This window comes from Condylostylus longicornis, unplaced genomic scaffold, assembly GCF_029603195.1.
Source record: "Condylostylus longicornis isolate FDR11 unplaced genomic scaffold, ASM2960319v2 ptg000001l, whole genome shotgun sequence".
Lineage (NCBI taxonomy): Eukaryota > Metazoa > Arthropoda > Insecta > Diptera > Dolichopodidae > Condylostylus > Condylostylus longicornis.
In genome coordinates, this window is record NW_026577970.1 from 5,850,060 (window position 1) to 5,866,462 (window position 16,403).

A 16,403-nucleotide genomic window follows, 5' to 3' on the forward strand; every position below is an offset into this window, starting at 1 on the left:
ATTTCTATATAATTTCGAATTACATATTGAGTATTTTATGAGTTCAATTTTCAGACCTTCATGAAATTTAATTTAATTTGCGGCTGCAAATGATAAATTCTCTAGCAGTGATTTATAAATATTGTAAAATTCTCGGACCTATTTATTTTTTATTAATCTATTGTTCTAATTAGTTGTCAGTGATCAGCCCATGAGCCAGAAAAAGCTAATTTTTCCAATGTACGTATGTATATATATGTGTAGATTGATTTCGGCGATTCTTCATAAGCATAATATTGATTTTCTTAACGTAACACTGCAAAACAATAACTGCGAAACGGGATACTGCAAAACAAAATGTATAAATGTAACAAAATTAAAACAACTCATATGATTAAACTGCACCAATCATAATAATTCCGATGTATTGCAAAAATTTAGCCATTTTTATTTTTTTATATGAACATGCATATAGCGCAGTTTTCTTCACTATATAAATCGCGATCTACAGCGTTTATGAAAAAGTCGATTATTCTTAAAACAACTATGTACGTGTTTGCATCGTATTTAGAAATAAAAGTAATTTTCAATAATTTTAATAAAATTGAATTTGAATAATAAAATATGCACAGAAATGAGAGCTGTTCAATTCTTCAAATTTATGAAATCATAAGAATATCTTTTTTATATACATATGTATATTCTAAATATCAGATATTTTTGTTTGTATGAGTATTGTATGAGTATTGATAAATTTTTTGTATTTTTAAATAATTATTGTGAATTTTTTCGAATTAGCTTTCTTTTAATGAAATTATTTAATTTTTCATTTTCATTTTTGAAAATTGCAGCATTGTTTTCATTAGAAATAAACCTGCAGCTGCATATTTTTTTATATATAGATCTACATACATACATAAATACATATTTGCAATATTTCATTACACATAACGTATCTTTTTACGGCATATTTGATCGGCAATAAGTAGTTTAGTAGTAAAGTAATAACAAAAACGTAAAAAAAACTTTTTTGTCATTCGAAGGAAAACTGCTTTTCTTTCCAGTTTTACTATGGCAACATAAAAGAATGTAGCTTTTTAATCGAGTTTAATTTTTACCAAATAACAATAAATGAGTAAAAAAAAAATATTTAGCATAGTTTTAATCGTTATTGTAATTACATATATTGTACTTCACGATTATTCATCCCCATATTATTTTTCTTTAACATACACATGTATGTGTTAATGTGCGTATATACTCGTACAATTATTATATAAAATAAATTTTAAATTGTAAAATAAAATATGAAAATTTTTTTAATACGCAATCACGAATGTGAGATCTTTTGGCTAAATAAAATATAACCAAAATAAATAAAAAATAATTTCATTAAGGCGAATCATTAAATTTAATATTAAATCTTTCAGTTGATGAAATTAATATTGGGTTCGCATACTTATTGCATCTTAAATGCAACTGCATACAGGAAGGTGCCAATATAGTTTTACGGAGAAGGTATTGAAAGCAAACAATATTCTTTTATTTCGGCCTTTTGTACAAGAATTTGCATTTATTCACAAATTTTTGTATTATTTTATGATTCCTCCCTTTCCATAAATATTATCGCTCAAAATATGCTAAATGCCAATGAGGTTGGCCACCGATTTCTTTGACGTTATTAATTGTTTTAATTTTTAAGAAATTCTCTTTATCCACTCATTTTTTTCCCTTATACTTTAACTTATGTATGCCATTTAAGTGACGAAAATGATTACTTTTAGATTTATCCGAAAGTTAAAAGAAAATAGGTGTATATATACAATGGTTCTAGACTTAAATTTTTAAAGAGAAATGTGCTACTTTACAAAACATGAATTTGATCAACTATGACAGTTTTTTGTGCATATGCTATAGTACTTGCATTATTTTCTGTTTATCTTTCAAAAGACGAGCATTTTTAAGCGGTTCTTTGCACTCCAAGGTCAACTATTTCATTCTTTCCGTTTCCTTGAACAGTTTCTCATTAAATTTTGAAAAGATTGAACTAGAAGTTTTTCTTAAAAGAAAAACTTGATATACCTTCATATAAGTACCTTAATGAAGGTCAGTAGGCATTGTCTTATTGAATTTGCTTAATTTATAATTACATGTTATACATATACATATATAATATGCTAGATTATGTACATACGCTTAAATTGAAATCTACATATGTAAGCAAATATTGGGTAAAATTATTTCATGATCCATATTAAAATATTTATAAAAAATAATTGATTTTCAGGACGAAAATCCGAAGTACAATTAATCCGAGATAACTATTAGAAGTTATATTAGAGCGTATTGTTGAAAATACTTGGAAAGATATTGGTATACATACCTTTCATCAATATACAAATTAAACAAGAAATATCGTTGCGCATATTTTCAAATTGTTTTGAAAGTGGTAGGTGTATAGGTGAGGCAGAATATTATGTTTTATGTGAATCTTTTAATTGTACACATGCACAATAAAAAAAAATGTTAACTTCAAGTTGGAGTAAAATTGAAATGAAACTTAAAATAATTTTTTTATTTTCAGCCATTAGCTTTCAAAGGTTAGATATAATTAGAAAATTTTTGCTTTTATTACCTTACAACAGAAATAATTTTGCTTTTATTTTATGAAGAAAGAGTACGTTTTTTGGAGAGATTGTTACGTTTTATACATACATATGTATATTAATATATGTATGTGTCGTTGTACGACCCGTTCCACTTAACTGTTCCGTAACTACAGATTCAAAATCGCCAATTTCTAGTCTTCTTGCTTATTTTAGTTAATTTAAATGATGCAATTCAATTTTATAGTTGCTGGTATCTGCGTTTAGACAATGTATATTTTGTCATAAGACTTGCATTTTACTTTGTATACCGAACATTCTTCTTGCATTTGCCATTAGTAGGTTTTTATAAAGTTCTCAGTCAGTATTTCTAGCTGGTCTCAGGTGTCCAGATGCTATATTTCCTTAAAGGATTACTGAAAGATAATAATAAGTTTAATGATATTTATTACATGATCATAAGTTAAAGATGTTTATATTTTTTCTTGTACGTATTATTTTTTCTTATACGCTTTATATTTTAGACGCTCAAACACAGTTCTGTTTGTATAGCGTGCTCTTATTTTTCCGTTTCACGTTTTTTCTCTTCTGCTTGATGAGGTTTTTGAATATGTTTTAGAGCCTTTATTAATTTTGAAATTTTTCATTAAAGATTTTTCTTTTTTTAATACGTTTGTTTTTATTTATTACAGAAAGGTTCACTTATTACTCGAAAGCGTGAATGCAATCGAGCACATAAACTCATCAATCACTAATTGTTACTTTTCGGTTACATACTATAAATGCCTGCCTTATAAATTGTACATTTTAAGAAAACAAATAGTTTTTAAATTCTGCGAAGCTGAAAGTAGTTTTAAAGTAGTAACTTATTGAAGTTATTTGTTTGAGTAAGTTTTGAGTTTAATATTTTAATCACAATGTGTATTGTTTCATATTGTAAGATAATGAACCAGAGATGTGACAAGATATTTTATCAATCAAAATTTTTCTGTAAATAAAAATTGAATTAAACTATAGAATATATTTCATCATTTAAGTTATTTCATTATACGTATATCTAAAATAGTACATATATAGCATTTCAAAAAAAGTTGGAAATCGGTAAAACTTTTTTGTTTGTCAATAAAACTTAAATGGAAAAAAAATAAAACGGCAAGATCAACTAGATTTCCTATACTTAACAAAGTTTGTACTTTCTCAGACAATAGTACTATTTCTATTAAACACATATCAAAGTTGAAAATTTTTAAAAATACGTGATTTAAGTTGTACTAAAATTATTCGATTTTTTTTTGTTATTTATCTATAAATAATTGTTATTGATAAATAATAGATGCTTACGAGTAATATGCGGAATATTCTGGCCGAGAACTATAAGCAATAGGGATCTTTGGGAATTAACGGGGCAGGAACCAGTATACGTGCAGATCAGAAGAAGGTGGGGTTGGATAGACCATACACTTCGGAGGCCAGTAAGTAGTATTCCACGAAGGGCCCTTGAATGGAATCCGCAGGGTAAAAGGAGAGTAGGCAGACCTAAAGAAACATGGCGTAGATCAGTATAGAAAAAGAGGTGAAGGGCGCCCGTAAAACATGGTCCGAAATAAAAGAAATGGCGCAGAACAGAGTCAGATGGCGAAGCTTTGTGGATGCCCTATGCTCCCAAAGGGAGTAGAAAAGGAAAAATAAATATTCGATGGCATGCAAATAATATTCGATCTGTTTACACGAGTATCCATTTTTAGCGTATCAGTAGTCTTTCTTTTATGGCTCTAACACCCTCTTTGAGAAGCACAACGTAAGTACTGTGTATACGCTCAATGCATGCAAGTGTAAATAGGCCCAATGCATATCCAAATTGTACCAAAATTTATTTCAATTGCAATATTGCAATTGTACAAAAGTACAGTGCAATTGTTGGCTATATAACATTCCAGAAACTACTGTAATAATAAAATATATTGAATTTAATAATGAAAAGAGTTAGTGTTTTTGAGTTTGAGTGCCTGAATTATTTATTATTTATTTATTTTTTTTTTCCATTATTGTTTTATCTTTTCTCTGTTTTTCAATGCTCCCCACAAGTTGAATGAACACAAAAAGAATATACAATGAAAAAAAAAACACTAACAAAAACTAATATTAAAACTTGTCTTAAAAAATTTTTTTTTTCTGTTATTTTTGCTGTTTATCGAAAAAGTCAATAGCATTCAAGTGATTTTAAAGTCCGTCGCAAATTTTTACCTTCAGTTGCAGATTACTTACCAATCGAAAAAGTTGTGAAAAATTTAAAAAAGAAACGTTTTTTAAATAATAGAGGAAAAAAAGCTGCTTAAAATTAATTTTTACAAAAAAAAAAAAGAAAATTTAATTACGTAAAATAGAAAATAATAATAAAAAAAAAAAATAATCATAAAGTGCACATACATATGTACATATTTGTACTAAAGTTAAATTATAAATGAATTCAATTAACTCATATTTTGTATTTGAATAAAATTAAATAAGTAGTTAGAGACATCTACGTATTATGCTGTTAAACTAATGCCGAATAAATTGCATCAGGCTACAATATTCAGAGAGTAACGTAAAAATAATTTCCAAATTTAAATGTACATATACGTACTACACACATATATGTAGGTAGATCTAGTGGGGTATTGGATTCATTTTATGAAGGAAATTGTAATTTTTTTTAAAAATATTGCATTTTGATGTTAATTATTTAAATTTGATTATTATACTGCAATTGAAATAATTTTAGTACAATTTAAAATTTTCGGTTGTATGGTCATATTTTTTCAAAAATACCTTTTTTGTTGTCTTTCAAATATGAAAGGGCATTGCATTTAAAGCTACTTTTTGAAAATTACTTCCAATTATACATAATATAATTGAAAATAATCTGAAACTAAAATAATGTACAACAAAAAGAGAGAATACTAAAAAAGAGAGAGAGAATAATTAAATCAATATGAATCGGATCGAGTGAAACATATCTGAATTCGAAGTACAAACTATTCATCCATTGTTTTGGTTTTGCGAATTTTGTCGCTTCGGAAAATTATTTAATTCGTGGGCTGGTAGAATATATTCGGCATTAGTTAAAATATTTAATATTGAAATTATACATACATACATACATTAATTATTTTGAAAAATTTATTTAGATTTTTTTTTTTACATAAAATTATTATTACGCAGAATTTCGCGTTAACTATAGTTTTTTTTCCGAAAAATCAAATTATTTAATGAAATTAAAATCATTAAAATTTTAAATTGTGTATGCAATTTTTTTTTAAATTTTTTAATTTCATAAATATTTAATTTGCAAATCAATAATAATTATTTAATAAATGTAAAATTTTATATTTACATTTTTTGTTTGTGTGGGTGTTCCATTTGTATATGTTCATTTTACCTGAATACAGTAAATATATATTATGTATGTAACTACTTACATTTACGTAATTGTGTTCAACCTTGTATAATAATAGTTTGATCAATGAAGGAAACGAGAAAGTGTTTTAATTACTGTTCCTTAATAAAAAAGAAAAGCAAAATAATCATTTTTATGTGTGCATGTATGATACGTACTGCTTTTCAGTAATCTTTGCGAAGGAGGAGCGGAATTTTGATTCCAAAAAGAGAGAAAAAAAATAATTTTTTTTTTATTAGGAATTGGGAAGTTATTAAATTCACGGTAATAACGTTTTCCACAAAAATAAATTTATAAATTATACTGAATTAATTCATAAATTTATAATTGGATTCGAAATTGAAATTATAGCTGTATATCATGAACTTGTTTATGTATTCTTCTTTATGTATTATGAATCTTAAAAAAATATGTTATTTGGTTAGACAATTAATTTAAATTCGTTCTCATAACAGCTTTGAGTACAGATAGATACTCATAAAAATTTATTAATATATGCAAGGAAAAAATTAGAGCCTTGTCCATAATTCCCATATTCCCATATTATATCATACGTATTTACATTTAATAATTAGACTACCGGTTAATGCTTAAGAAACATTTAATCTTTTAAATTTCATTAAAAATGTTGATTTAAACGTAAATTTATCCAACCCAGCATTTACCGTTCGACAAATATCAAAATTGTGTCCTATGGACATAGGTACTACCTACTTGTTTATGCAGGTAGGTACTCACTTTTTAAGTACTACTTAAAATCAGTAAGTAAATCTTTTTTTCGAGATATCAGTGTTTTTTTCGATTTTTCTGCCTTACAGTTCACTTCCACATCTCAATTTCGCCCGACCAATTTTGATAAAATTTTATTTTCGCTTATTTAACTTTGAAGATCTAATGGGTTAAGTTAAAAATGTTCAAAATGGTTTCTAAAACAAACATTTGAAATTAATGTTTCATACTGATTCAAGAATATTAATTACAAAAATTCTTCAAAAAAAAGCTAATTACCATCATACTTACCAAAAAGAGTGCGATATTTCACATATAAGATATTGTTATTAACTGTTGAATGAACCTTTTATTTATTCAATTCAATTTATATTCAATGATTGATTTTAAAAGAAATTTTCTTAATTTATTCCATTTAACGATAAACTAAAAATTCAGAGCGTAAAAATTATATCATTTACATAAACTTCAAATTTAGATACATACTAATGTATACATATAATTTGAACGCAAACTGTAAATACTATAAGTAGTGCACATAAAAAACTATATTTGAAAAATATTCTAAAATATCGATTGAACTCTTTATGAATATAAAGTTTTTTTTTAAAAAAATATATTAAACACTGTAAAGAATATTAATAACTAAACTCTTATTTTATAGGTTGGCTCTACAGAAAAATGTAGAGTCAAGTGATTTGAAAAATTTTGCGATTGTGGTTGCTTCATATTCAATAGATAACGCATAACATATTCAATAAGATACAATAAACTATTTTTGGCTACTTTCATATTACATATGTATGTACATACATTTATGTCAAATTGCTGTATTTTCTATACCTGAGCTGCTGCTATTTTATAAGTTTCTGGAATATTTCTCAAATTCAAACTTGAAACTCAATAAAATTGAATAATTAATATTTGGATCCTATTTCTGAGAGTATTTCTGATTAATCTTTCTGTATATTTTCCAAAGTTCTTAAACGATAACTGTATTGTTAATTTATTTAATTTTCAATTACATATTTTAAATTAGGTACATTTTGGATTTGACGTATTTGATCGAAAGGAAAAAACAAAAGAAATATTGATTTGCTTTTTTACTATATTAATTTATAGTAAATCTACTGCATCAGGGAATTTTTCAAATTAATATTCAGGAAATAAAAAACCTACTTTAATTTGCAAGCTAGTTTTGAAAAGAAAAACATGTATGTAAAATTGTATGTGTATATATACATAATATGTATGTATATAAATATTATTTACGTTATATATAAAAAATCAATTTATGTATAATTTCTATAAACAAGTGCGTAAAAGTTAATAAAAAATTAAAACTTTTTATTTATCCTTGTTTTTGGCTTCTCTTAAGTTACAGTAAATATATAGATGAAAATTTTAAATTAGTGTTATACTTATGTTGAAATTTTGAAAAAGATTGTCAAAAATAATTGAATTATATTAAAAAAAAAGTGCTTAATAATTAAAATATAACAATAAAATTGTGGAAAAAATTGATGAAGATGACAAATAAAATTATTTTAACTGTTGTTATAACAGTTTTTCTATTTGGTAAGTACATTAGTCCTTATTATTTCTAATAGAATTTTAAATGATAATAAATTTTTACAATAAATTGATAATTTTTTAAGCAATTCAATTTTTTTATTTAATTATCTTGAAGACTTTTAAATTCGTTCTGAAATTCAAAATCAAGCCTCTAATTAGAGTTTTGTCTTATTTAAAGTTGTTAATTCAAACTGAATCTTTTGAAAATATGGAAAGTGGAATCCACTTTTTTTTTCTGTCAAAAGTGTTCTAAATGTGTTCGTTTAGTGAAAATTAAATGTTTTTTAATATCAAGCTTAGAATTTTTTCAAGCAATTATTTTTGAAATTTAATACTTTCAGGTTTTTAATACATATGTAAAATTTACTAGAATACGATTAAAAGGAAAATCTTAGACAAAATTAAAGTATGGTCCTCTATGGTCCGAGTAGATAGTTTTCAGATTTAAATTTTTAAAAGAAATTTAATTTAAAACATCTGGTTTTTCTCATAATCATTATAATTTGACAAGTTTTAAAATTATAAAAAAAAATGGCAACACTATAATTAAAAAAACGGATTTACCTTTCATCTATAAATCTACTGATCTGAGGTAATTTATAATATTGACAATTATACAATACTGTAATATTACACGTAATGTGAAATTGCCTTGTTTATTATAATAATAGTAGCCCATAATATTTTTTACACGCTTTTGCACAATACATACTTAATTTTAATGATTGCCTTAAGGGCACACATGTCTATACATACATATATGTGTCATAATATTTTATTTAACTACAAGTAGTACTATAAGTTATTTCCAAAATCTTTTGTCATATTAGATAATTAATTATTTAAAAAGAGGGAATAAAATGAATAAAGTTCAATTATAAAATAAAATATGAAAGAGGAAAAAAGTGTTTGAATACTGTAATTTCTTTTCGTAATTTGAAAAAAAATGTCATGTATATACATACAGATATATATAACGTATATATATATAGCATATATACATATGTGCATTTATATATATATATAAATTTACATAAGAAAATTGCTTTTAGTATTATTGCAGCTTACATTTTGATGTAGGCAAAGTTTAAATATTTTAGGTTATTGTTTTACTTGATAATTTATTTATGTTAGTTACGAATTTAGAGATTGGAATTTCTATAGATTTAAAAAAATCCAAATTAGGTATAAATCTCACATTTGCGACTAATGCGGGTTTGGCATAATGCAAAATGTAGGTTTTTCTAGCCGATAATAGATGTTACAAAAGGAGTAGTTGTCGAAAGAGTTGTAATACTTTGTCCTGTTTTTGATATTTGCGATTATTTTTACATCAAGAAGTTTCTCAACTGTACTGCTTTATTACAAGTTTCTTAACCGTACTACTATATTTTAAGTATTGCTACTTTTTAAAGGGAACAGTTTTTCGAATTTGCACTGTACTCGTACACATAATAGTATTCTTGTATCATACACCAAAAAGTTGTATTAATTGACTATTTATGTGTATGTATAAACATTATCTACTATTATAATTATTTCCTTATATTATGTATAAGGAATATCATATGTATGTAAATAACACAAAAAGGAAATTCGCGATGCTAATAATAATTTCATCTAATTCACTATTCAATTTACTCTCCCTTCTTATCCTATAAGAAGGAGAAATAAAATCCTATCGCTAGTTTTATACAGGCAATAATCTAGAAAAATCTTGACGAAAATAAAAATTTGCATCAACTGGGCTTTTTTTAATCAAAATCTAATTTAATAAAAAATTTAACAAGTAAAACAAGTATAAACGTTTACAGTCGATATTAACCGACCGAATTATACCCTACACCTAAACAATCTGAGTTTAAAAATTTGTTTTTAGAATATCTAGAATTAGTTTTTCTTGTTATATACCAAGTATTCGAACTTGTCGGATCACTCTATAGAAACTGCACGAATATGTCCGACCTAAAATTGGACACACGATTGCCAAATTTCATGAATATAACTTTATTATTTTTCCAAATAATCAAAATTTCTCCTTGGAGTTGTATGGCAGCTATCCGAACCCGTTGTCGAAATTGATCCAATAGCAATAGCAGCAGTCCTTGGTAGAATAGAAATAACATGTGAAAGATTGGTGATTGCATTATTAATTTTTGAGTTATCGTGCGATCGGACGGGCGGACGGACGAACGGAGAAACGGATTAGCGGACAGAAGTACTATACTCGTATAAACTCTAAATGTCCAAATGAACGCAAAATTTTACGCTGATCAAGAATATAATATGAGGGGCTCAGAAGCAGAGTGGCGTAAGCCACAATGTCGGTTATGCCACTTTGCTTTTGAAAAATCAGAAAATTTTTACAAAATCAGAAAATTTTTACAAAAGCAAAAATACTTTTGTGAAAAATAAATAGGAAAAAAGCTATTTCGAAACTGAAAACTAATATTACTGATTTTAGAATATGTACATAGCCGATTGCAGCAAAAAAAAAAATTTTTTTTTATGTGTGGCCTACGCCACTCTGTAGTTACACTAAGTAGTTACAAATTCCATACTGAATATACCCTTCACGAAGGTGCAGGCAGAGTATAATAAATAAAATATTTTTCAAAATTTGAAAATTTTTGAGGAAGTGCTATATTCGTCCAATATTATTAATTAAGTAATTGATAATAAATCGGTATAATTGCCTCTTAGATGATTATTTGCTATTATATCTTGTTTTGATTTTGCCTTGAAGTTTAAAGTAAAGGAAACTAAAACTATACGAAATCTGAACTGAATTTATTTTTGGGTATAGCAACAGGGGAAACTATAATTATAAAATGTAAAAACCGAATAATTTAAAAGAGAAAGGAAAATTAAGATTAGAAAAAAATTTTCACGATTTGCGTTTATTTTTTCAATAGAAAATCGTTATACAACGTCATCCTACAATGATTAGTTTGATATTGGTGCTGTGTAACGTATAATGAGATAAAAATATCCGTTTCCCTTGTTTTAGGGCCCATAATATTATTTTCTTCAATGAACTTGAGATTTTATTTTTCATCTTTTCTTTCATCTTTTTTTTTTGTTATTATTTTCTTTTGCTGGTAAGAATTATAATTTATTTAAAAGTACCGTCTTAATAAAATTATAAGATAGGTATATGAAAGCGAAAATTCATAATTACTAGAGCTATATATGTATATATTTGGCATATACAATTTTAAGAGTACATATATAATTTTAATTGTTTAATAGCAAAGTAAATTGTGTGTGTATAAAACTGTTACCTCAATTAATTTCACAAACAAAGAATTTTCAAAGGTTAAAAAAATTATTTTTTTACGATATCGTGCATTATTAAATAATAAAAGAATTGTTTGATATCAATCTGATCTGCACAATACTGAAAGTAAATTGAAATAAGTTCACATAAAAATAATATACAAGGTGTATCATTAATCAGCGTTTGACCCAACAATAATTAATTTGTTGTTCCGATGGCTTTTAACATTAAAATTTCTGTATCTTGTAAAAATAAAAATATATTGGAAAAAAACTTTCTGGAGTAACCAATGTTATAGTTATCCTGGATAAAATTGTTTGTGAATATAGATTTAAATTTACAGTTTTTTCCTCCTCATGTACTTTCGTGTGTAGTGCAATTCTCTGAATGTACGAACTTTGAATAAACGTATACAATTTTAATTCATGTGCCGATATCATTATAATCAAGATAACCAAGAATCAAGAGTGATTCAAGAAAATACCTGCGGCTAGGAACGAATCCAAACTTCATCTTTTAAAAAAAATGTCAGCACATTCTAATTTTCATATGGTTCTCATTTTATGAGATTGAAATTAATGTGGAATACTAAGTATGTCTAGGCATAAATAAAAATAGTTGAGGTTAATATTTTTTTACGGATTAAATTGCTCCCGCATTAATCTTAAGTACGAAGTATATTGTCACAAATCTATAAGATTTTTAAGGATATTTTTTTTTATGTCTTTGAAGATTTGTTTTTCTGATTCCCATTATTATTTTCAATTGTTTAATTTAATTTTGTTTTTGGTGTTTACAATTATACTTTGTCATTAAGAAGAAGATTTTTTGTTGTTTTGTAAAATGTTTGGTGCCCTTTTCATGCGGAATTTTAGATTTGATTAGGAAAAACTTTTCTGTTTTTTAATTATCCTTTTTATTGCATTTTTTTTTATGTTTTCAATATCCTTATGTTTGATAGAATCCTTTATCGTTTAAGAACAAACGATAATTACCAAAGAATTGCTTTTTTTTTTGTTTAATTTTTCATTTCTATTGTTTTTGACTTAATTAAAAGGAAATGCGCGATTTATTGTATTGGAAAATTGCCTGATAACCTTACCTTTTTTTTTATAAATTTGTTTGTGTAATGAGAATTAGAAAATTTACGGAATGTTAATTTAGAATTAAAATTTTTGTTTTTGTGTTTATTGTATCAGATTCAAATGATATAAGTAGGTGGCGTGTGCGTATCACGAGTAATTGACTTTTCGGTCAATTACATATGACTTGACAATTTAATTTCTGATGTTTGAATTAAGGTAAAATTACGGTTGTTTTTTGTTTTGAAAAGTTACAAATATAAGCAATATTTTGATTAGAATTGTAAGCCGCCCCTATAAATATCATAATTAGTCTAATTGTGTGTCTTGCATTTTTGTTTCACTCTCACTTTTTATTCACTTTCAAATCAGAATTCTCAGTTTCCTTTAGAAAAGGATATTTCCTTTTTCCAATAAGATTACTAATTTTTTCATTTGGATTTATGCATTTTCTCTCAAATTATCAACTGAAGGTCTCAGTTTTAAAAACAAAATAAATAAATTTTGTATATATTTTGAGAAAAAACGAGATACACAATACCGAATAATTCCTCTCACTCGAAAATTACATTATACAAAATATATAATAGTTACTCATTTTTTTCTCCCTTGCCGAGAAAAATAGCGAGATTTACGATCAGGCTCTAGTTCTCAGTTCAAAATATGCATTTTTCATATGAAGTCCTGTGTTACATGATTTTGTATTGGCCATATCCACTGTTATAAAATTCTATTTGAGTTATACATTCTATTTGAATTTAAAAACTTAAAAAATAAATAGTAATTTTGGCATAAATAGGTCACACTTTTGTTTTTTTGTAAAAAGAAAGTCTTTTTTTTGTTTTATTTATCTTCCCGACTTCATATTAATTATTTTTCACTTTCACTGATCATATAAAATATAAGTAATTAATTCATAGTAATTAATTTTTTTATTTTCTTATTTAATAAATCCACAAGGTAGCAAATTTTGTTTTTTTTTTTTTTTATTTATTAATTAATCTGAAAATAACATGTGACTTTGCAATCATTAATAATTTTATTATAAGCTTGTGATGTTAATGAACTTTTTAAATGCCCAACTGAACATAACGAAAAATGAAATTTGAAAAAATAAAAATTGTATTACTGTATATGAAAACACATACATACAATCATTAATACTAAGATTACAAAATGTGTATCTATAAAATAGGGTGACCAACTGTCTAACTATTCTCGGACATATGTCTTTTACACCAAATAGGTTTTGGGTGCTCGAAATGTTCGTTCGGTCTCCGTTTTGAATATTTGAATATATGTGAATATTACTACATCATTTACTACATTTTAAAAAACTATTAGTATGCCCTGTGTTGTATACGTAGTATTATTACACGCTAAAATAAGATAGCGATAACGCTATATACTGTTGAGATTTTTCATTAGTTCACACTTTCCTTTTTTGAAAACGCAGTAACTGCTTGTTAAATTGCTTTTGAAATGTTAAAATTAAATTGCTTTTGATTGCAGAACTATTTTTTCATTGAAAAAATCGGTACCATTTCTAACATAATGTTATCTCTTTTTCATACACATTCGCTTTCTCATGATTTGAAGGAAAATCTACAATCATTTAGCGAAAAAATGATTTTTGTCCTTTTTTTTTCTTATCAAATCATGGTCACTCTATATCCAAACGAATATTATGTGCTAGCATGTTACATAATATTATTAAAAATCACGATTACTATGAAAACAATTTTTATTTTTTTATTAAAATATATATGTATTTCTGCTAATGCTTCAAAGTTAGATCACCTTATAATGAGTTTAATCACTACAGTAAGCCATAAACTATTTTTTTAATACTAATTAATTAGTGAGCTACCAACAGAAAGTAGATTTATTTTCGGTATTACACATTCAAGTAATGTGCAATAATTTGAAGTAGTGCTATAATTTTTTGTTTCTTTAAAAAAATTTACTTCAAGACTGCTGGATTTTTTAATTTTACATAATATACATATATTTAATAGATATATAAAATTGTAAATGTAAATTCAAAATTGAATCTTTTTTATGAATCGTACAGATTTCTGACGTTCTGCTCTTGACAACATTCCGATTGTGGTTTCCATTATTGTAAATTAGAAATATTAGCGTTAGGTTAAATTATAAAAACAAAATGTAATTTGCTATAATGCACAATAACTTGCTATTTATTTTATTATATTTTGTAAAATATTCATAGAAAATATAAAGAGAAAAATTAAAATTAACTTTAAAAATTTTTGCAACACACAAAAGTAAACAAAGTTGTAAAAGAGATGGCAAAACAAATACATAAATAAAATTTAAAAGTAATTTTGGTAGGTAAAAAAAAAATATTTTCATTATGTTTGAAAATTCTTGTTGTGTACTTGTATAGCATATGTAAGTATGTAAATTTTCAATACGAATTATCGTTATAACTAGGAGCATGTTATGACTTTTATACAAAAATTTTGTTCTTTACTCAATATATTATCAAACATTAGAGATATGTCAGAATAGAGTTCTTAATGTCAGTGCTGAACTATGCATAAAGTGTGGTGGTTTCACAACGAAATTAGTTTATGCACTCTATGCAATATTACTCAATCGCAATACGAAATACAACGGAAACGAGATAACGACTATGGGATGTTTTGCGCCGCTAGTTTGAATTTTTCTCGAGAAAATACGAAAAATGTAGAAATACTTAAATTTTATCTTAATGTATTGCCTATATAATAACAAACTTAAGTAGTATTCACAGACTATTTTCTGTGACTTTGGAGAAAGAGAGGAAAAGTCAAAATTTAAATTTTATTTTTTCAGTTCATCATTATATCTTGCGCTTGTTTCAAACATAGTTTACTTTTTATTTTGACCTTTTATTGTTTTAATTTTGTTTTTGGACTATTGTGTATAATTTTTAATTTAACCTTTATTTAAAATAACTTTTAATTGTTTGAAATTTAATAAGTTTTTATAATTTACTTATCTATCTGATATATTTTTATTACAGATAATTAAATATGTACAATACAAAAAAAAAATATTTTTGCACCAAAACAGGTCATACTCAAAGTAGGTCACAGTAAAAACTACTTACTTACTTTTTCTTTAATGTTGCAACAAAACCTAACAATTCCAAATGTGAATTAATATTATTTTTTTTTTTGTAATATAATTGAAATAGTTTAGAATAATTATGGTTTGAGACAAGAAATTAATCACATTCAGTTTCAGATGAATAAAAACGAAAAAAAAAGGGTGGAGCGTTAAATAAAATTTTAAATGTTTATTTGTGAGGCGAAAAATGATGCGCGTGTAACATGTTCATAAAACAGAAAAAAGAAAACAATAAATGAGAAAAGAAAAGTTAACGAATAAAATTAGCGCTGTTGCCGTTCTTACTAACTGTGTTGCCGTTTAGTTTTTTTCTCCAAATTCTCAGAGTATTTTCACATTACTCTTACTTCTTTTTTCTCAATTTCAGAAGGAAAACTTAATATTAAATTTTTAGTGAATGCTAGAAAAATAAGAACTGACTCAGTCTTAAGCGAGCTGCGGAACTAGGATAATTATGTGATTCTTTTTTTTTCTCAACAAACACTTATTGAATGTGCTGCTTCATAAATTCAAAAACAAAAACAAAATTCCTGAAAATTTTTTTTTTAATGATATTTGAGTTTTAATTCAAATGA

General features: G+C 25.4%; 1 long non-coding RNA gene across 1 annotated transcript; it reads left to right on the forward strand.

Moving 5' to 3' along the window:
- The first annotated feature begins 4,784 nt into the window (after positions 1–4,784).
- On the forward strand, positions 4,785–8,325 carry LOC129618458 (uncharacterized). Its single transcript, XR_008697805.1, has 3 exons — positions 4,785–5,092; positions 6,083–6,288; positions 8,132–8,325. It is a non-coding gene; the product is annotated as an uncharacterized LOC129618458 (long non-coding RNA).
- Positions 8,326–16,403: the final 8,078 nt, after the last annotated feature.